The sequence below is a fragment of the Varanus komodoensis genome, unplaced genomic scaffold (assembly GCF_004798865.1).
Source record: "Varanus komodoensis strain SLA01 unplaced genomic scaffold, ASM479886v1 scaffold32, whole genome shotgun sequence".
Lineage (NCBI taxonomy): Eukaryota > Metazoa > Chordata > Lepidosauria > Squamata > Varanidae > Varanus > Varanus komodoensis.
In genome coordinates this window covers 10,350,893-10,374,369 of record NW_025335798.1, presented here as the reverse complement: position 1 = coordinate 10,374,369, position 23,477 = coordinate 10,350,893, and the positions used below count along the sequence as shown (strand labels likewise).

The 23,477-nt window shown below is 42.3% G+C and overlaps 1 protein-coding gene across 1 annotated transcript in view; it reads left to right on the top strand.

Moving 5' to 3' along the window:
• Window positions 1–23,477, top strand: part of SEMA5B (semaphorin 5B) — a 303,228-nt gene that overhangs the window by 7,372 nt on the left and 272,379 nt on the right. Inside the window, exon 2 of the mRNA XM_044438272.1 lies at window positions 782–887. The gene's annotated coding sequence lies outside the window, so the exon portion shown is untranslated. The remainder of the gene's footprint in view (window positions 1–781; window positions 888–23,477) is intronic.

Genomic DNA, 23,477 nt, shown 5'->3' with positions numbered 1-23,477 from the left:
GTATAGCATGATAGAACTATTTACTTATTTATTATAGTTATATCCCACCTTTCTCCCATTGTGGAACTCAAGGTGGCTATGGATGGTCCCCAGGTGGTCTCCATTCCACACTCAGGCCAGCCCCAGACTTGCTCAGCTTTGACACTGTGCCTTCAGACCATAGCCTCAGTCAAACCATCAAGAATCTGCCCTAAATCTTGATGTATTTGGGGGGGGGGGTACTAAAATGCTCTAATATTTAAATTAAGCAAATGGCATATACTTACTACATTTCATACAATCATAGAATAGTAGAGTTGGAAGGGGCCTGAAGGTCATCAGGTCCAACCCCCCACCTAGGACTCCCAGTTAAACCATCCCCCTCGAATGGTTTTGTTCACTTCTCTTGACCAGTTCCGTGTTTCCAAGACTAGACCTCACTCTAAGCAGTATGACTGCTGTTACCTGTGTATGTTCAATCTGTTGTGCCTGAATCAGGATGCTTGTGGTTTTTGACTTTGTGTTGAAAGCATGGCGCACCTCATTCCTCTGAATCTTAATCCTGTCTCTGGGCTGGCTTTCCATTACTATACATATGAACTCATTCATGACAATTCCTGACTGGTTTTTTGTATGCCTTTCCTCTTACAACTTATTTGGCTATTTCTGGTATCCCCTCATGCCAGAGGAGTTGAGCACCTTTTTGTCATTAATCACATTTCTTTCTGTAAAGGCAGGACTTAAATCTTCCTGCAACTTAAATCCTCAGTCTCCCTGATCAGTTTCTCTTCCTGATTTCTAGGTGAAGTACATACTTTCCTGAAGCTGCCGCAGCCCAGGTAGCATACAGCTGAATCCATTTTCAACCCCTTTAAAATAGCTTGAGATAAAGGATCTCTTGGAAACATGTAAGTTTTTGAGTGTGGACATTCTCCAGGAGTGGCAAGAGTTATATGCCTAAGAATCATGTATATAATTTTCTCCTCAATGTTTTTTGACCCTTCTGGAAATAGCTATTTATGTTGAACAAAGCTGTGCACTTGACTTCCCTTAATCCATCTTCCTACTGTCTGTGGCTCTTTGGCTCATGCTGATCATGCTAATAACCTGATTGATTATATATGTTGGGGGGGGGGCTTTTTCCCCTGATTTCTGTAGCTCAATCTGGGGCACTGGAAAATCAGCTTCAAGTATAATATTATGTGATGGGTGAGGAAGAATTTAATTTGGTCCACATTTTAAGCAAATTAGCCTATCATGCACTTCCTTGACTGAATTGTAGCAAACTTAGTATTCATATTAGGATAGTTTACTTAATAATCGGCTCCAAACTTTGTGTTCTTGTTCTTGACTCAAAGATTCTTTACAATAACGTGTACATTAGAGGAAGTTCTGTATAAGACGTGTTAGTTGTAGAAAATTGCATATTGAAAATTAATACAAATTTTTGTGTGATTGGATTGATATGGTAATTGGATAAAAGATTGAATACATCCGAAAGAGACACTTAAGACTGAATGCATGTGAAACAGACACTGATCAGAAATAAAATGATATATTTACCCCATTATCTTATAAGAAGAGGGCAGGTATCCGGTTACAGAGGCTTGTTAAAAACAATATACTGCTAAAAAATTGAAGTTATTCTCAAAGTTTGCTTCTTCCATCATAGCAAGAGACATAATGCTAGCATAATGCTAGTTTTCTGGTCTAATTAGCTAGGCTGCTCTCCTCTGTATTTCTGACTTTTGTGGGGGTATTTAGTTTCACATAAGTCACATTTAGCAAACTAAATGTCTGGCCATATTTATTTGGGCATCTTCATTATATGTAGGTTAAATTAGTCTCAGTCATTTTGATCCCTAAGTGCTCTCAACTTATTTATTATTATAAGCTAAACAGCACAGACAAAGAGTTCTAATGAGGGAAGGTTTCATGTTTTTCATTTTTTGTCATATCATCCAGTCTGTCATTTCTGCTCAAGCTGTAGTACTCTTAGAAAGACAACCTGCCCTGAAGTAGAGTTTCCCAGTGTTGGAAACTATCAAATTCTCCAGGTAATTGGTTTCATTTGCTGAAATATTTCACTTTATTTCTAGTTTAGACTTCTCATTTTTCAGTGCTTGTTTACTGAATCTTGTTTTGTTTGGGCTTATGTACACAGTTATACTGAAAGCTGAAGTTCTGTCTAGGATGCGGTGTCTCTTATAACAGGCTTGATAAGATTGTGCAGTATACATGTCCATCTGAATTTTCTGTGCAGAATATTTGTTCATATTTTCCTATCTAGGAAATAGTGTCTCCTTTTCCCAGGCTTTTTTTAGCTTAAAAATGAATGCCAATGGTCAGCAGGAAATACTTTACATCAGTGGTAGTGCACCTGTATAAATTGGTATGTCTTGTTTGAACATGCTTATATTGTAATAAGAATGCTGTGAGAACATTCACAAAATCAAGACTGTAAGGAATCAAAGCAAAACCTTGAGCAATTTTGAAACTGGTGACTGGAAAACCCAGTAATGAACTAATAGACTAATTAAAGAATTAATGCATCCATTTCTGCAGTATAAATATATATACTGACTGCCGTAAACCAGAAAGTGGGGGTGCATTTCAGTTTTGCTGGATTATTATATATCAGTGTTTTTGTCTGTATTAAAAGCTTCTGAAATCTATGGAGATTTGTTTGTTTTGGTAGTTCTGACACATGAATCTGGCAGTTGCCTGGCATTTCTAAAATCCTGTATGCCCCCATGTAGCCTCTTGTCATACTTCATATTGTTTCCTCTCTTTCATGCCACCATTTGGTTCCAGTCACTGCAGTTCTTTTCCTGTTTCCCTGGTCCTCAACATATTTTTTGTACCATTAACTTGGTGAGGAATTTTTCACATTGTCCTGTCTTTCCAAAGGAACAGAGCCAAACAATCCAGAGTTGGAAACTACTATTTGAGACTGATGGTATGAGTGGGCTGTGTGTCCCCGATCTTTATTCCAATCTGCCTGGCTGAACATATGGATTGGTAGTAATGTCAACCATTGTCTTTGGTGAGGGAGGAAAGGGGTATTTGAATTCTTGCCCTCTACCATTCCTCAACCAGCTACTAAAAAATGGCACAACACTGTAACACCACTGGTACCACTGGATCAGCATTCTCCTATCTTGTTCCCTCCAGGTATTTTGGAGAAGAGTGCACAGGGATTCTGACCATTGGTTATGCTGGTTGGGATAGATTGGACTGGAAGCTGAGATATCTGGAGGGCACCAGGTTGGAGAAAGCTGCAGCAAGAGTTACATGCAGTTCTTTCACCTATGTGCAGCAGCTTTTAGTGTGTGTACAACTCAAACACTGAGACAATATATAGGCATATCACCCTTCCTACATCAGAATGTTACACTTGTGTTAAATTCACAACAGAAGAACAAAGAAGGATCCCCTTTTTTTTCTTGGAAAGGGATATCACTTATTTGATTGAAGGAAAAAAAACCTCTTTTTGTTTTTAATCTGAAAGAAGAAAGGGTGTATTCCTCTTCTTGGTCTCTGTGCATCACACATGTGGGCTTCTGTGTCTGCCAGAAGAAAAAACTTCATCAGCTCAGTGTGCCAGAGTGGGTGGGAGCTCCTTCCCTTCTGATTCCAGTGTATGTAAGGGGAGGTGCTCCTGTCCAGTTCTTCAGTTCTTTTTCAACTGCCATTGCTTAGACTGGGAATTGTTTGCTCTCGCTCAGTCTTTTGCTGAGTTCATTATTTTTTGGCTACCTTTGCTGCCTTCTATGTTTGACTGCCCCAGACCAACAAGCAATCGCCCTCCAGGACCTAGCAACAGATGTCCGCACCAGAGACCATGTCATAGTCCACACAATCCAGAAACTCCTGGGACTCTTGGCCACTGTGGTATCAGTAGTCAGATTCGCCCATCTTACATGAGAGCACTTCAGCTGTGGTTCATCAAGGCCTACAGTGGGGATGGAGACACCTACAACACCATGATCTCCACAACACATGTCAGATGCAGCCTCTGTTGGTGTCCACCAGAGCCAACTTCACCATCAAGATAGGCTTCCTCCCCACCCCCCCAAACCCACTGTCTCCATGAATGCCTCTAACACAAGCTGGGGGCACATTACAGACCTATGCTCACCTGGGGTCTTTGGAACAACCACAAGGCCTGCCGCCGCATTAACCTACTAGAGATGATAGCAGTGCACAAGGCCTTGCTGTTCTTTCCGAACTTCCTCATAGGCTGCTGCATTCAGATCACAATGGACAACACCACCATCATACATTACTTGAACAAGGAAGAGGGCATGCGATTCCACCCCCTTGGCACACTGACATCCACCATTTGGGGCCCATGTGTAGCCAGGAATGTCAGCAGCATGGTAATTCATGTGGTGGGGAAGCTTAACATTCTGGCTGACACCTTCAGCTGTACCACCTCAATACTACATGAGTGGGAACTTGTAGTCGCATTTTCTGGGACCTCTGTGCCAGGTGGGGAACACCTGAGGTGGATCTTTTAGCTACACCCCAGAATGCCAAGTGCCGCCAGTTCTGCTCCAGGACCAGCCAAGGGACTAGCTGCCTGCGAGGCACCTTCCTTCTCAGGTGGAACCAGACACTATATTATGCCTTCCCCCGCTTCCCCTGATCACCAAGATGGTCACCTTCTTCAGAGAAACAGAATGAACTGCGTCCTGATCACCCTGTGGTGGCCAGATCAACCCTGGTTCCTCAGCCTTCTCCACCTCTCCAACAGAAACATCATGTGCCTGCTGCAGTTCTGTCATCTGATCTCACAGAAACAAGGCTGTCTCCTCTACCCTGACATCAGGACCTTGAACCTGACAGTCTAGAAGATCACAATGTGACTCCTGTTATAAACACGCTTCACCCAGCAGTCTCCACCATAGTTGAGGTGACCCTTAGGCCCTCCATCTGTAAATCCTATTGAGCTAAGTGGGATGTGTTCCACTTAGAAGAAGCTTCTTTGCCACGACTGTTAGGCTCACCCCAGAAGAAGCTTCTATAGAACACACCCGCAGACACATTTCAGTGTTGGCCTCATCCCTTCATCCATATGCATGTACCTGGTGATCATGTCACACTTCTACCCGCTAATCCAGGGAACCTCGGTCTTCATGTACACCCTTGCATGCAAATATCTATGAGGCCCCTGCAACATTGTCCCCACCATGTCCCCTGTCATGGAGCCTGTTGGTGGTCCTGCAGTCCCTCACCAAAAGGCCTTATGAACTCATGGCAACAGCGAACATACGTCTAGTGTCATGGAAGACAGCTTACCTCATTGCTGTCACATTGGCCTGCTGTGCCAGTGAGCTCTCTGTGCTGAAAGCCAAGTCACCATACCCCATTTTTCATAGAGATAAGGTGCTGCTATGCCCTGACCCTGAGTTCAGGCCCAAGGTCATTTCAGTCTTTCATGTGAACCAGGACATTGTCTTACCAGCCTTCTTCCTCAGGCTCTCCACCCCCATAGAAGCTGTGCTACACTTGTATGATGTTCACAGGGCTCCAACCTTCTATAAATCAGAAATGGAGTGGACACGCTGCTCCAACTATCTCATTGTAAGCTGCAGTGGACCAAAAAAAGGAGGCCCTGTCTTCCCACAAAGACTCCAAGTGGATCTCCAGCACTATTTGCTTTACTTATGAGATGCCAGGCATCCAACTCACATCACAATCACGGGCCCACAGCATACACTCCAGTCAACGTCAACTGCCCTTTCAGCAGGCATCCCACTACATGACATCTGCAGAGCTGCCACATGGTCCTCACTGTCGACCTTTGTTAGACACTACTGGCTAGATGTCCACATGAGACAGGACTGTGTCTTTGACAGAGCAGTTCTCTCATCAGCCCTTCAATGATGACAACCCCCACCAGCCTACAGGGTAAGTTTGCTAATTGCCCATATGTGTGGTGCACAGAGACCTTGAAGAAGAAAGAAAGGTTGCTTACCTGTAACTGTCATTCCTTGAGTGGTCATCTGTGCATTCACAGAACTTTCCCTCTGACCCCACTGGCTGTTGTGGATTGACTGTGTCCTCTTCTGGATGCTGTGGCCAGGGCTGGGGGACACTCCTCTCTCCTTTCCCTCAGGCCAGGACTAGTGGCAGTCTCCAAGGCAACTGAGGGACTGGGTGGGAGCATTACATACATGGGAACCAGAAGAGGAGATCACACTGCTCTGGCATGCTGATTTCTTGAAGTTTTTTCCCTGGTCTAGGCGTTGCACAGGCTCAGATGCTCATATGTGTTAATGCACAGATGACCACTTGAAGAACAACAATTACAGATAAGCAACCTGCCCTTTGCCTTTTGTGTATACAGTAGTAGTTGTTTTATCATGTTGCCAGCCATCAGGTAGTGCTGAAATAGCATTTCCTTTCAGATGCCATATCTGCACCTGGTCCTCTTAATTTATGTAGATGACTATTGCTAGAGTTGGACTTTTACTCTCAGGTGTGTTTTGAGAGAGGACAAGTCACATACTTTTGAAATGCAGATAGCTTTGCTATCTGCTTTCTACTGCCGATATGACAAATATTTGTGGAAAAGAAGTAGCAAATTAGTTTTGTGTTTTCATAGTTCACTTCAGCTATTTGCCTTGGAATGATTACTATTACTGCACCTTTTGAAAATTTATTTATTTGTGTATTTGTGGGATTTATGTTTTTAGCATAAACAACCAGACAGGTAACAAAAATCACATAATCGCAGTCATAAAAGCAATAGAACGATAAAATAACAAAGGACAAGCTGAATCAGAAGATTAAAGTAACAGTGCAGTCTTGCAAGGGAAATGAAGAGTTTTTCCTTTCTGTGTACATAGAGAAAGTTGACATGAGATCAAGCATTTCTGTAGATGATTTTAAGTCACTAAATTCTCTTGGGTATCTAGAATGGTATCTTGTAAAGGAAACTGTAATATAAGTTAAAAGATAGGATTTGGATACATTGCATTAAGATAATAAGAGTTGACATTTAAACATGCCAAACTGATTGATTGTCCAGGAACCTGAGACAGAAAGTGGGGTATGGGATGGGTTGAGGAAGGGCAAAAGAGTTTAGAAAACTATGGTACAGTGTATAGATTATCATCCCTGTAGATCAGCTTCATGACTTTTCAATCATTTTTTCTTTTTTCTTTTTATACTGTACCTAAGCTAATTCAACCAGGCTATGAAAACTTTCTAAATCCATGGAAGTCAGCCACTCTTTCCATTTCCTATGCATCACTGAAGATGCTATGCAAGATGAAATGGTCTAGTGATAAAAAGCTTGATGGAGTTATTTCAAGGCCATGGTATGCACTGGAGGTGGCTACTTTAGGGAGCCATTTTTGTGCTGGCTTCAAATGGCCACTAGTATAGATTTTTTTAAAAAAAAATTGGTGATTTCATGATAGGGAGGTCCATCAGTTAACCATGCCAGCTAAACAGAACTTAGCCTGTAGAGGTAGCAGCATATCTCAGTATTCCAAGTCCTGAGGTGGCCATCACTTCCTTTGGCCTGCTTGTAAGCCTTCAGAGGCATCTAACTAGTCGCTGAAGGAAAGAAAATGCTGGACTAGGTTGACCTTGGTTTGAGCCATCAAAACGGTTCTTCTGTTTGTAACCATATTTAGCATTTGGAAGGAATTGCCCCTAGGTCAGACTGCCATCTGTGATTGTAAGTATGCTGGTTTATATAGGTATATGTTATTGAGTTATTTTCACATTCTCCAGAAATGTATAATAATGCAGTTTGTCCTGTGTTATTTCTGTAAAGAGGCCAACCACAGGTACTTTTTCAGGAAATCGTAACAGCCTTGTACACAATCCCTCCTCTGAATCACTGTAAGCTATATACAGAGTGACATATGTGGTACACTGTAAAAGGAAGTAGGCCCCTGGTCATTTTCAATCATAGCTCAGGTTATAGTTTATCTTCCCCAAATGTGCCTGCTTTTTTTTCCCTTGACCCATTTTGGCTTAATTTAGCCAGCGTGGGCTTCTCTGACATAGTCTCTGTTTGCTTCTCCTACTTTTCTGCATCTTGCACTGGAGGCTGCATTGCTAATGGCAGGAACACTTGTTGCTATGCAACCCTCTTTCACAGGAACACATAATTTGCATGCATGCATATGTAATAGTCAGCACATGTGTTAGGAGCCTTTAGTCCAAGGGTCAGTACATAAGTAACTTCTCTGTAATGTGGGTGGGGAAACTATACTAAGCAGCTCATCAATGTGTTGGGTGAGATAGTCCTTAGGTTTTTTAAACCTCACTATTTCACGTGTCCTTGTTAAAGATGACACCACCACATTTATATATAGAGAGTTACCATTAGTCTGGACATCTCTGTCTCTCTGAATATTGATTTATCAGTAAATCCTTAGTGCATTTTTAAAATCACCTCCTCCCCTGCCACACCGTTTCTTCATAAAACTTTGTCAATTTTTTGAACATGAAGCTGTGGCTTGTTTTGCTGTCTTTTCAGAGTATTTTTATAATTGCTAAATTTAGAGCCAAGTCAACGTAAAATGTTGCAGAATTTGTAATGTTCCTGTTCTGTCCTGGCATGGACTGTGAGAATTCGGCACTAGGAGGACCTTGGTGGTTGACCAGCTTGCTTCTCATCCAACAGCATGCACATTCCTAAGCCATTGCATCATTGCTAGCACTCTCCTGACAAGTGCAGTGCAGACTGGGGAGCCAGCCAGCTGCAAAGACATTTGTTTTGGAGCTAACTGGGGATATTGTCCTTTAGCTCACAAAAAAGGTGCCATTTACCCCCTATTCCTTATGTTATTCTGTACCTCTTGGATGAGAAGGAAGAGGCATTTTAAAACAGAAATGGAGAGAATAGCCACACTGTGGCTGGAAGTGAGAAATCCCTTGCTCCAAGCTGTTCTGTTCGCTTCACTTCAAAGTATTCAGTAGCTTTCCAAATTCATAGATTAGTTCATTTCTCCCTTATTTCTGCATGCCTACCTCCTAGTGTGTGTGTGTGTGTGTGTGTGTGTGTTTGAACTCGCTCTGTCTCACACACACCCTAGTCAAAATATTCTAAAGACAAGCATAGGAAGTTTTTATTTTAATTACAACTGTTTTTCATTTGGAAAATAAAAAAGTTCTCTTTTTCTTCCCAACCCTTAGCTATGGGATACAAAAACCTGTGCACATGCTATCCATAGACACAAAGAATCATTCCGAAGCCTGTTGTCTTTCAGAATCTATGGTTTTGCTGGCATGGTACCAGCTCTGTATAGGAAAAGAGTTAATTTTTTCTGCTATCTGTGGGTTAGATTCCACACCACTGAATTAACTTCTGTGACTTAGGTGCACTCTGGTGCCATCTAACTAGCTCCAAAGGGTAACAGAATCTGCATAAGGATGAGTAAGACTGTTTGAATAAAGGCATGCCCAAGTTTCATGCAAGGTTTTCTAGTCCCAGCATAGATAAAATGAGATGCCGCACATAGTTACATGTAATTTATCCCTGATTTGTTTTAAAACTAGAATAGTCTTAGGAAGCTGCAAGTTGGCTTAGAGGAATAAGCATGGGTTGAAATAAGACATTGCACATTTTAACAGCTTTCACCAGTACTTTAAAAAAAAATCAGTACCACCACAAAATGAAATGGTAGGAGAAGCATCCACAGAACTCTTTCGCTTTCAGAATATTTTCATCTCACAGTGCTACAGATGTCCTTCCTTTTGTGTGAGAAAAAATCCAGGTAGCTTCATGCTCTCTTCCACAGGAAAAAGGCAGCTGGGAGTTTAAAAGAAAAAATGGCCAAAGGGAAAGGGTTAAGTAGTCTCTTCCTCTGCTGATCCCCCATGTAAACGTTCAGCCTCTTGAGGCTGGTTTTGGTTTAAAAAGAAAAGAAATGAAACATGACTGCATGTAAAACCTAGTTTTTGTCTATGTCTAGACATCTTAAAATGTCAGAGGTTGCCAGTTAAGTTCACCCATTTTTATAAAAGAACCTCTCCAGCTGATGTCTGTCATCATTCTTGCAGTTGCAATACAATATTAGGCCATCCACCCCATTGCACATTTTAAGGAGAAAACCATGTCAATCACTCAATCTTCCAGCCAGTGACTATGGATTGTATCTACTTGCCTGATGCTGTTGAAACGTTCCTTTCTAATCCCAGAAGGCTCATACTGTGAGGGGAAGGGCCCTTTCCTGCCTAATCTTGCAAACTAAGTAAGGCCAGGCCTAGCTGAAATCTGAATGCTTGACTTAATTGTTGTGAACAGCTCAGAGAGCTTTGGCTATGGGCAGTATAGAAATGTAATAATGATCAGTTACAGTTTGAGATTCTGTGTTGGTACAGCATTCTGTATGTCCCATTCTTAGTATTTATGAGCTCCAACAATTCTTGGGACTAGGTTAGTTGGAGGACTTCTGCTTCAGTACTGAGAAACCATCTGGTTTTGCCATCTAGGAATCAGAAAGCAATCTGCTTTTAATTGAAGGCTAGGCCCACCTGAAGTGTGAGTTGAGTTGACCAGATGGCTGATGTAATGGTTCTTTTCCTGTGTCTAAAGTGGAAAGTCCATATGCCCTTTTCTGGATGGTGGGGGACATGGGGATTTCACTTCAGGCCCACCAGATACAAATGCTAAATTAGATGCATTAAGAAAAAGTTAATTTGCACCTTTTACTGTTAACTGCTGGAATCCGTAAGATGTCCCATGATCCCGGTGGAGGGAAAAATCTTAAAAATATTACACTTGTGACCCATCATATGCTTGGCTTAAGTACTACCAAAACAACAACAGCACCCCTAACATCTTGCAGCCAAGATAATTCCAGCTTAGCATTTCAGAACAAAGCTACAGCTTGAGTTTTGGAGCTGGAAAGTGACCAGTCAGCCAAACATTCACCCCGCTTTTAAAATCAGCCTTCCCCAAGCTGGTGGCCTTCAAAGGCATTTGGACCACAGCTCCCAGAATTCCCATCCAGCAGGGCCAAGGACTGGGAATTCTGGGTGTTGCAACCCAAACATGTCTGGAGAGCACACAGTTGGGGAAGGCTGCTCAAAATGATCATGTTTTTGATGATAGATGGCCTTCTGACTGGCTGACATTCTGCGCTGATGGTCTTAATTTGTTTAGGTCATCCTTGATTGTGGCCATATTTTTACTTGAGCAGAGCCCAAAGAATGGCGAATGTCAGTTCTTCCTAATTATTTCACCTTTCATAAAGGTGAGAAATAGGCAGAAGTGTCCATATCCCTTCTCCTTAGAGTGAATAGCAATAGGTAGAGTTATTCCTTTAAGCCTTTCTAAAGGCTGATGGCTTTTGTCTGTTGAAACCTGGATGACCTTTTCACTTGATCCAGCCAGTTGGACCATCAGTGTGCTTGTCCTCCCTGCCCCACCTTCCATGTGTGGGCATCATGTTTGATGTAAGTCTGGATGAGTAGACCTTCATTCCACGGTTGATTCCTAAGAAAAAATTGGGAATCCAATCACATGCCATATTTTACATGCTTAGGCTGATTTTGATTAGTAAGAACAGGAAGAACTTAGCCTTATGATGTTGTATTCCTAGATCAGCTCCAGCGTGTTCTCTGAACTTGCTCAATAGTGACATATGCAGGAGAGAGATGAGTACACAAGGGACTTTATGAATACCTCTGTTGCTGCTCACATTAGGAGGACTCAAGGGGTACTGGGGTTTCTGCTGAAAATGGCCTTGTATCTATTTATCCAACGTAACATGAAGCATTGTTCCTACTGTGTAACAATGCTGTCCTGTGTTGTATTTTCCTACTCCTCACTGTTGGCTTTCAGTGGTTGGATAGTAAATTGGACAATGTGATGTTGCCACGACATGGGGTGCCTGTTTGTACAGGGGAAGGCAGAAAGCTGCATGAACTGCTATTATTTTATCGCTGTTTACTTTTCTTTATGTAAGCTGCCCTGAGAAGCTTTGCCTAAGATGCGCAGCCTATAAATGTAATAAAGAATCAAATAAGTTTTCAGTGGCAGTTCCATGACATTAAGAATGGCAAGCTTCACCCTGTACGTCTCAGTTTCATGCAGAAGAAAATGGCTTAGGTACAATGTGTGGGAGAGGATGGAGTCAGAAGTTCTCCCACAGGCATAAGAAGAGCTCTTAAGTGCAGCTAGATTGAGTCCCTAGGCTAGCATTCTCCAACCTGGTGCCCTCCAGGTATTTTAGGCTTCATCTCACATCAGGGAAGAGTGGATAATTTTAATCCAATTTATCTGAAGGACACCTGGCTGGGGAAGTTTGCCCTAGGCAAACAATTTCCCAGGTCCTTGATGGATGTTTCAGACATATCTGTTCCCCTTAGCCACAGTGTGCTCTTAAGCATGGAGATTTGCCTGCAGTTATTGTAAGGAATTAACATTAGCATCAGCCAGGTGCTGTAAATATATCTGTGTTTGTTTAGCCTAAACTCATGCAAACATCCCACATTGACAGGATGGCACATTTACCAAAGTACATTTAGAGAAACTGTCACATTTGCTTCAGGCTTCCTGTGCAGGAAACCTATGCAAGTAATTGGCAGAAGAGGTTCAATGAAGTGTGCTTGGGGGCACAATGAGCTAATATGAGTCAGCATGGAGAATAAATAAAAGGTGAATAAAAGGCAGATGTTTCCCTGATATTTTGGAGTTGATAGATTACCTCCATCCCTGAAGCACTGGCAGCCTGGAAACCCTGTATGATCCCATGTTTCTGAGAATAAGCCTCATTTGGTGTATACCTTCAAGCTTGGTCACAGAACAGAGAACTGAATTTTGGGTTTAATTTATAAGTGAATTAAACCTTGGTATAGTTCTAAGGAGGACTTAGGTACTAATTGGGTATTAGCAGTGTGTTCTTTTTCTAAGAAAAGGCTGTCAAATGTAGAGAGAGAAACTCATTCCAAGCCTTTACCATGTGCATAAAGAGCAGAGTAATCATGTGTTTCATATTGTGCGCTATTAACAAAGCTCAAAACTTATGAGATCCTGAGTTTTGTGACTGTCAGGACTGACTGCATATCTCTTGACATTAAATAGGAATCCAAAGCAAGTTTCTGGTATAAACTATGTGGGTTTCAGATACAAATGTATGCTCTTGTCTATTTTTAACATTCTATATTGTCCCTTTTGAAAGGAAAAGTCACGTTGCCAGAACACATTCCAACAGACAAGTTTTGTCTGGATTCTTTATTTAGACATTGTAGAAATGTGAAAGGTTGACCTTTTAAGCAGCATATATGTGGTAATCATGGGAAAGTGATTCCAATGTTGCAGTCATGGGAAAGTGAAAAAATGCTATTAGAATATCATTATAAACAATTTATAAAAGAAAACAATAAAACACAATACAAATAACATAAAAACAAATGCTAACATGAAATTAAAATTCACTTAAACTAGCTTTAAAATACAGTAAAAAAGACTCTGAAGAGGAAAGAAAGATTACCTGGAAAATCTCCTCAGGCTCCAGGGTAACCAAGGAGATCTTTAAAGGTCTCTCTGTGAAGGGCTGTCATGACCTGGCACCAAAAAGATAACAAATTTGGTGCCAGATGGACCTCAGCAGGCAGATTGTTCCCCAGATGGGCAGCGACCACTGGGAAAGCCATCCCCTTTGTTGGCATGCTCTGAGGCTCCTGTGGGATTGCCACCAGCAGGAAGGAACCAGAGGTTGAGTGTAGTGTCTGAATAGTCATGTAGCGGTTTATAAGTTAAAACCAGCACCTTGAGTTGGGCCTGGAAGCATACAGGCAGCCAATGCAGGTGGGCTAGAACCAGTTTTACCTACGGGTCCCAGGTATTATTATTGCTGCATTCTGCACTAGCTGTAGCTTCTGAACTGTTTTCAAGGGCAAGCCCCTATAAAGTGTGTTGCACTAATCTAGTTTAGAGAGTGTAGATCCAGGGTCCTCAAACGTTTTCATCAGGGGGCCAATGAAAAGGTGCTGGCAGGGTGCGCGGGCTGGAAAGGTGATGCCGGCAGTGCGCGCGGGTCGAGGCAGGGGCAGGGCACGCAGGCTGAGGAGAGGGGAAGCGAGGCGCAGGCAGGCACGCGCCGCAAGGCAGGCACACGAGGCAGCAGCTTGCTCACTTGAAGATCGTTTTCGATCATTTCCAAGCATGCGGGGCGAGGTGAGCAGCTGTGGACACGTGCGTGGGGGCAGGTGTGCACGGGGCGGGTCCAAATGGGCATGGCGGACTGGATAAATTGGCACGGCAGGCTGGATCCAGCCCCCGAGCCATAGTTTGAGGACCCATGGTGTAGATTACTGAAGTCAGGCTATCTTTGTCCAAATAGGGGCATACCAACCCAAACATAGAAGGCACTCTGAGCCATTGAGTGTTGTGTCCCACGGTTTTACAGATGAGACCAGAGACCAGTTGGTATTTTTAAGAGGAGTTTATTACCTGCGCAGGGACCAACACTCTGGTAAGAGTGTGGTCCCAAGCAGAAGAACAATGGGGTTTTTATACCTTTACAATCGATTACAGTCAAGTGAGCGAACAATAGAAAATTACAAAGTCACGTAGGCAGCGGTCTATCAGGTTGAGCAGGCCAGATACAGAAGCTGAACGGTTTGCAGTTAGTCTATCTTTTTAAGTTTTATGCCTTTGACAAGCTTTGCCCATTTTCTGAGGGTACGCCCTGTGCATGCCTGGGGCAGCTGATAGGCATCCTGTTATGCTAATCCTGTTATGATAATCCTGTTATGCTAACCTAGTGCCAGGAGGGTCGAGCCTAACATTGAGGCCACCTGAAAAGTGACAAAGATGGATCAAGGAGCACCCCGAAGTTACGAACCTGTTTCATCAGGGGGAGTGCAATCCCAACAGCATCTCAATCTTGTCCAGACTGAAATTCAATTTATTGGTCCTCCTCCAGTCCACGCTTGCAGCCAGACATCACCTTAAAACATCCACATCTGCTGAAGATGAACAGAGCTCTGTGTCATCAGCATACCAATGGCAACACACTGCATACCTGATGACCTCACACAGTGGTTTCATGTAAATGTTAAAACAGACCCCTGAGGAATTTGATGCGGGTGGGGGGGTTCTACAGGGCTGAACAGTATTCCCCAAGCACCACCTTCTGGAGATGGGCCTCCAAGTAAGTGTGGGACACTGCAATGCAGTGCCCTCAGTTCTCAACTCTTTTGCCCGAGAAGGATACTGTAGTCAATGGTATTGAAAGCTGCTGAGAGGCCCAGGAGTATCAACACGATTACATTCCTTCTGTCTCTCTCCTAGCATAGGTCATCATACAAGACAACGAGCCAAGGAGGCCATTGAATCCAGTCCCTGCTGTGCAGGATGCCAAGTCACACCATCCCATTCTGATGACAGTCCAGTTCCGTCTTGAATATCTCTACCATGGGAGAGCCCATGACTACTCTCAGCAACTGTTTCCACTTTCATATTGGTCTGACAGTTAGGAAGCTTTTCTTGATGTCTGTCCTTAATCTGCTGCACTGCAGTTTAAGTTTGTTGTTCTGTCATGCACTCAGAGATGAAGAGGTCTTTTTCTTCTGCTTTGTAACAGCTTTTGAAGTACTTGTAGAGTGCTATCATATTCCCTTGTAGTTTTTTTCTTCTGGAGGCTGAACATGCCCAGCTCACTCAGTCTCTCATCACATGCTTCTGTTTATGCTTCCCAAAACAATGTTTGCCCTTTTTGCAGCTTAATTGCATTGCTGACTCATATTTAGCTTTGTTGTCCACAACAACTCTAAGGTCTTTTTCTTTCTCAAGCCAAGTATTCCCTTTGTTCTGATGAATTTCAGGTTTTTTCCCCTAGGTGGAGAATTAGGCATTTGTCCATACTGAATTTCATTCTGTTGCTTTCTGCCCACTGTGCTAGTTTGTCTAGGTCACTCTGGATCTTCTTTTTGTCTTCCAGGGTTTTAGTTATTCCATCCAGTTTTGTGGTATCTGCACATTTAATTATTGTTCTATGGACTTTCCTATTTAGATAATAAAAATATTGAAGAACACTGCTTCTAGGGCTGAGCCCTGTAGCACCCCACTTGCTACTCTTTTCAGCTCGAGAAGGTGCTGTTGATGAACACTCTCCATGTCTGATTTTTGTAGCCAGTTATGGATCCATCTGTTAGTACTTCTGTGTGACAGAGAGATGAATGAATTGAGGCAATGAGATATTGTTTTTTTGCCACCCTCACTGCCTCATAATTGTAGGCATGTACCAGGTTTCTGAGAGTTTTCTTCCTTATCTGCTCAAGCCGTCTCCTAAGTTGTTTCATTGTTCTCCAGTCCAGGGTGTCCAACACAGCTGTACAAGCTCTACAACAGAGAGTGTGCTTAGGAGTTAGCATGTCTGCATTCCAGAGTGTGACCAGGGTTGTGATTGGATCAGCAGCCATGTCAGCTGGAAAATTCCACTAAGCCCCATGGAAACCAGGTCTCTAACCCTTGTGGAGGGGAAAAGCTGCTGTGATTCTAAATCTCCGTGATCTGAGCATGACAAAGGGACTGAGTTAAAGTCCTCCACACTCAGAGCATCATCCTCATATCCGATCAAGAAGATCAAGTCTAGAGTATGCTCTGTCACATTTGCTGGGCCAATGACATGTTGGCAGTGTTGCATGGTTGCTGTGGTGGCCATGAAATCCTGAGTTGTTCTGGATAGGATGCCCTCACTGTGAATATTGGGAGTCTCCCAGACCCAGCAACCTGGGAGGATCCGACATCATATTCAAGTCCATGTTGTCAGCTCTGGTCAGGAGACTGATGAGTTGCAGAGTGAGCAATACACCAGCAGAATTCCCAGTTTGTTTCAACAAAGGGTGCAAACACTCCAGACTAGTCATCGGACAGATAGAGTACCTGGAGAGAGAGATTGAATCATTATAGATCATGTCACCCTGCCCCCTGCAACCCTCACGTTTGCCCTGGTACTGAACCAAGTGCCCTGGAAGGTACATCTGGGAGAGACTAACTCCTCTCTGTTCACCCATCCAGGACTCAGTTATACTTGTCCTCATTTACAATTAAAACTTGGACGATGGAAGTTTTATTATGCACTGATGTGGCATTTAAAAGTGGCATCTGGATACGTGAGGGCAGTCTAATATGGCATCTGTTAGACCCATGGGTGGAAGGAGAACTGCAACATGGCACAGCCATTAGCTGTTTGGCCATGTTCGCCTTACTTAGCCAATTCCCCTCTGAATGCCATATTCCCCTTTACCCATCAACAAGCTGATTGGAACTCCCACCATTTCTCCACTTGACCCATGGCCTCCTGCCCAGGCATGATTCCAGGCATAGGCCCACATCAGCAAGGGGAAGATGAGGGAGAAATGGAGTTGCACCCTCACTTGCATGGTATCCTGAAGGGCAGACCAGAGGGATGCACCTCCTTTGGTGTTCCCCTTCAGAGAAGCCCCTGCTGGAGAGGCCTGCTGGTGGTGGCCTACCACTCAGTGGCAAGCTGCTCTTATGCCAAGGAGGCTGCTGGATCACCATGCCAGGTGCGGGCACTCTGGACTGATGGTCTGTGCTGGGCTGTGAAGAGAGCTCTGGGGGTGAGGGAGCAGTTGCAGTGGTTCTTCCCCACCAGCTCCCAAAGTTCGTTGCCAGTCCTAGTCCTGGGGTGGAGAATGTCTGGGCCAGAGTCTAGTATGAAAAACACACAGAGAAGCTTTTACATGCTATCCACCCTAGGCAGTCTAGTATCAATCCATTTACCAAAGTTAAGACTGCTATTATGCTAAGAGGCGTGGGGTTGTTCAGGGGAGTGTTCCAGCTTGTTTACGAACAAATGCTCAGACAGGTGTATGTTCTTTGCATTTGGGCCAGGTTGGAAATGCTGCCTCATATTCTCCTCAGAAGTATAAGATGGAGAAGAGGGTTTAAATAATAATTTAAAGTCTTGTGGTGCTTCACTTTTAAAAGGAAAAGAAAGTAAAGTAGTAAAAGAAGAATTTGTGATTCAAATAAAGATTTCGTGTTATTAAACTAGGCTTTAGAGGCGGTTAATGAGAGGTTTTTAATAAATGATGAATGTAGATTAAAATATGATGGAAAATAGAGAGTGTCTTTATTAGACTCATCCAGCATTTCCATTGCCTTGCCTCCTTTTCACAGCAGTTTTTCTGTCTCTTCAGTAGCTGGAATAAGGGGCGGGCGGAAGCACGACAGTGTGCTGATTGAATATAGTGTTTGTTGGGCACTTCACTGGCATGGGCAACATGGACTCATTTTAATTAATGATGTGGTTATGCTTCAAGAGGGGAATTACATAATCAACTGAGATAGGCAATTAAATGAGAGGCTGTGCTTGATACCAGCTACAAACTTTCCACCCATCTTAATGATCCCCTAGTGAAGTTTTGTTGAGCACTACAGTGATCTTCCTCCTTTTCTCTGGCAGTATTTCAAGCTGACTGTGGGAACATAGTATCTCCTGTTTTCTTAGTCATTGGTAGTCATACTATTCATTTATTTATTGTTTATGTCACTGTGATATGCATAGTATGTGGCAGACTAAGATTAGCAAAACTGACAGTTCTTCTCTGAGGAGCTTTAAATTAATTTCCATTAGTGAAAGAGCTGAAGATGTGGAGGAAAAAGAAAAACAAGAGTTAATTTCTTGTAGTTTGTTACAATCTCTGGTCAAACAGTTATTTCATGTTTTTGAAATGCTTCAAAAGCCTGCTTGACCAAAAAATATACTATTATTGGTACTGAACAATATGCCAATGCTATTCATAATTCCCCCTTTACTCTTCAGAAAAGTGGTTTTTCTGTGCCACTTCCAAAGCCATTGCCAATTGTTTTTAAACTTTTGTTAACTGCCCAGATAGCATCATCTATCAGACCGTATAAAAATGACATAAATAATAAACTCTGCCCACTTTTCCATTGCATATGCAAAGAAGTTAAGTATATCGGACTGACTTCAGCCAGCTTAAGCCACTCCTGCAACTGCAACAAGGGATGAGTAGGAATGGGTGAGAAGAGGCAGACTGTCCCAAGGATACCCATAACAAAGCGCAGCGTGCCGAGGGAACACCACTTACTTGGACAGTTTCCTTACATTACGCTATGTTATGAAACCTATGGAGGGGACCCAGTGGGGTCTCATCGTTGGATAATCTATCATCTCAAGTTTTGGTGGGAACTTTAAACAAAAATTTATTTGTGGTGCTGAACCCATTTTGGTTGCTCATTGAGCACAGACAAAAAATCTGAGTGTGGGCTGTCCACCTTACCCAACATTGGAACCACCAGCCACTGCTGGGGGGGGGGGGGAATCAGCTAACAAAACAAAGGTAATCTGATTTCTGTTAACTTGTTGTGCTGTTAGCTTTTGGCTGTTCTTGCTAATATGGAGGAAAAATTGGAAATGGAGTGAGATTCGTACCTCTTCATTATATGCATTGATAGTTATGTCACAGCAAGAGCATTCCTGAGATGGCACAGTTATGAAGACAATAGAAAAAAACTGGGTACTGAGTTGCGGGGGGGGGGGGGGGGGGCGTGGATTGCCCTGCCATCTTTCTGACTTAAAAGTGAAATATAGCAAATTAATCTTTTCTGATGCTTATTATTATGCCTGGGTGATGTTTGCAGGTACTCATTAGAGAGTGGACTGGGGGAAATACAAAGCACTTCACTATTTTATGTACATACTGCTCATTCCTTCAGCAAGCATGCTAGCCTTATTTCATTTCTTTGACTTATTGGCACTGTGGGCTTTCTGTTTGGAGAATTTATTCAGCCAGATGTTAAAGAGAGCTCCTGAGTTATGGGTTTGTAGCATTCCGAGGTACAACAACCTGGAACTGATTTTAGCATCCTCATTGGAATCCACTCCAGCAGGTTCTGATGTCAAATGCTTATATAATAATATAGTGTTTGATTTCGATACAAAATGCTGATGTTGATTTGTAAGGGCAGGGACACTGAGCCCTTAAACCTGCTTAGAAACAGCAATTGGAAGTTAGGCAAAAAAATATTATGTTAACTTTGAAGTCATCAGCCATATGCGGTGAATGAGCTCTGCCAAAATTTCATCATCAGTCAAAATATTCTCTCTTGTCCATATGCTTTATTATGAATTTGTGTAGAACAGACGTGAATTCGCCATTGTAGTTCAGTATTGAAAGCACGACTTCAGACAGAGATGCTTTTGAAACCATTTGGGAATATTCAGTGTATCTGGACAACATGGAGTTAGTATAGAGATAGTTCAAAGGTACTGTAGATAGCTATGTCATCCCATGTTGCTAAGTCACAAAAAAAAAAAAAACCCACCATTTTCATTATTCTACAAATAGAACAATGGATCATGTGATCTTGCCATATTCCTTTCATTTTGTTCTGTCTCCCCTCCATCAAAATCTGAATGCTCACCACCTTTTACCTTTTCTCCTTAGTCAGAAACTGTCCAGATTCTCGAATACTAAGTCTATATGCTGGAGTTTGGAGTTTTTACTTTGAAGAATTTAGTATTTTATGTCATACTGCAGAATCTCCCATCTTGATGGAAGTGACTTTTCAGGATATTTGGACAAATGACCTAAAAGAACTCTGTGCAAAATTTCTGAACTATTCAACCCCCTTAAAATGTTAATAAAATAAGGCTTCCCCCCAGGTCTCTAGTAATTGATGAGACTCATTACACCTTCGTATAACTGCTTTTCTTTAATCTTATCTGTAATTACTATCGTGTAGCAGTAGCAAAGCTGTAATGAAAACTGAAATGGCTCTTCCTTCCTATACTTCTATTTTTGGATGCTTTTAGATATCTAGCTGCGAGATAAAAATCATAAGAGCCCTGCCGGATTAGACCAAGGGTCCATCTAGTCCAGTACTATGTTCATACTGCAGCCAACCGGTTGCCCCCAGGATCTCACAAGAAGGATATGAGTGCAGCACACCTTCCTGTCCTGTTGTCAGCACGCTGAGGGTAGCTATATAGCCATCAAGACTGGGAGTCACTGATAGCGTTCTCCTCAATAAATTTGTCTAGATCAGTGGCAATAACTACATCCTGTGGAAGTTAATTCCAATTATGCATGGCTGAAGAAGCACTTCCTTTTATATTTCCTGGATCTCCCACCACTCAGCTTCATGTGATGCCCTGGGTTCTGAGAGAGGGAGAAAAATCTCACCGACTTTCTCTACATCATTCATAACTCTTTACATTTTATCATATCTCCCATTTTTTCCTTTTACTAAACTACTCGTAAGTAATCTCAGTTGGTAATCTTTCCTCTTGGGGGGTTCACTAAACCTTTGATGAGTTTAGTTGTCCTTTTCTACACTTTTTCCAACTCTACAATATCCTGTTTTATATACCAGAACTATACACAGTATTTGAAGTGTGGGCACATCATAGATTTGTATAAGGACAAATTGACATTCGCAATTTTATTTTTAGTGCCTTTCCTAATGGATTTTGCCTTTTTCTTACCAGCTGTGCACTGGGTTGACATTTTCATTGAGCTTTCCATCACAACCCCAAGAGCCTTTTCTTGGTCAATCACTAATATTTGTGAACTTCTATTATTCAAGTAATCTCTAAGCATTTTAATGCGACTTAAACTTCTTGACTCCCTTGCTCAACTTCCTTTTTTGTAAGTTGTCTCATTTCAGGTAAGTTTCCTATTCTGAAATTGCATGTGACTGCTTTGGATTTCTTTAACAACCTTCCCCATAAATGTATTGTCTGATGGTACTGTGGTCACTGTTTCTAATTGGTTCAGCAGCATTTACATTTTGTACTATGCCCTTGGCAACCCATTTATGGACTAAATCTAGGAATGTCTCCCCTGTGGTCCATTCTTCTACTCTTACACTGCCTTGTGGCTATTGTAGCTTTCCATTTTCTGTTTTTAAATGCAGACTGGTTATAAATTTCAGGTTGTATCCTTTCATTGGCTTTTCTTATCAGTGTGCCACCTTCTGGTTCCTATGCATTTTTCCTATTTGTTTATCTGTCCTTGAGTATATTTAAGCTATCTCTGACTTTGCCTGCCCTCACCCAATCCATACACGTCTTGTGCTTTGCTCCAGAAAATGTTCTGGGCTAGCTCCTCCAGGATCACTGCTCATGGGCCGGGCATATTCTTGTGGGTTTTTCATGGCAAATCTTCAGTGCTTTTAATACAAGAGCTGAAGGATTTGAAGCTTAGAACATAGAAACAGAGCAAGTCAGAAGGGGCCTCCTAGGCCATCTTGGTATAACCCCTAGCTCCAGCCAACTCTTCTGGCACTGAGATCAGGCAACAAGGGTGAGAGGCAGGAGGCAGGAGAGGCAAGGCAAGAAATGCTATAATAATCCTCAATATATGATGACTTGCTCAAATGATTCAGGTTGCTTACTTGCTCAGATATATAGCTAGCAAGACTCCTGTTGGTTTCTCCAACCTCCTGGACTTGGAAATACAAGTCCTGGCAAACCTTATTATTTGCCAGAGTAGTTGCACTGACATATCTAGGATCAAAAGGAGAAAGGTTCCAGGTCAGAGCTGTGAAACTTGCTGGCAAATCTGAACCCTGGCATTCGTCACATTAGAAATTAAGCACTGAGTAGGATCACATATTTTTTTTTAAAAATGATTGTAAATAAAAATAACTGAACAATAAAGAGTGAAACAGAAACAAAGGAGGCATCTTCAACTGGCAAGCCTTTAACACTTCATTACTGATTCCTAACTTCTGGCAAACTGCTCCAGGTGCCTGGAACAGTGTGAGAGCATGGTCAAGATACAATGGATACAATATACAAGGGAACCTTCAGGAGGACCAGCTTTACTGGGACAAGAAATCTAGCCCAAACTACTTCAACTTGTAAGAGTTATTCAAGAAGTATCTCATCCCTTTAGGATGGATTTTTAAATTATTATTAATCCACTTCAGTGCATTCTCTGAAAGTGTGTCTCTAAGGGATTTCAATTATTAAACAGAAATGCTACCCAGAGAGCCCGTTGCTGCCCGAGAAGGCACGTGTTGCTAAGCAGAAAGGATTCCAGCAGGAACGTTTAATTGAAATCCTATCTGTCTTTTTAGTAGGACTGGGCCTGTGGAGCAAGAGCATCCCTGGCTGTGAATAATTTTGAAAGCTGCGTGTGTAAGACCACACACTAATTCAGAAAAGCTGCCACCCCTGGCCTGCACTTTCAGTTGCTAGCATGGGTTAGAATTATCATTTTATACCTGAGCAAGCACTGGAAGAATGAGGAAGCCCACCCTTTAACTCCATGAGTGCATCACTTTTATGTGTTAAAATACATTCACGTTTTTTCACTGGTGGGATGTTTATTTCTACTTTATAATTAGCATATATCTATAGTGCTTTTCAGTCATTCAGTGCTTCAAACACATTATCTTGGTGATCCTTACAACCATCCTGAGAGGTTCAGCTAGACGTATAAAATTCATTTCATCTTCCCTTAATTAAGTTTTCATTTTTTTAAAAAAATGAATTATATGTAATGCTTTCTTT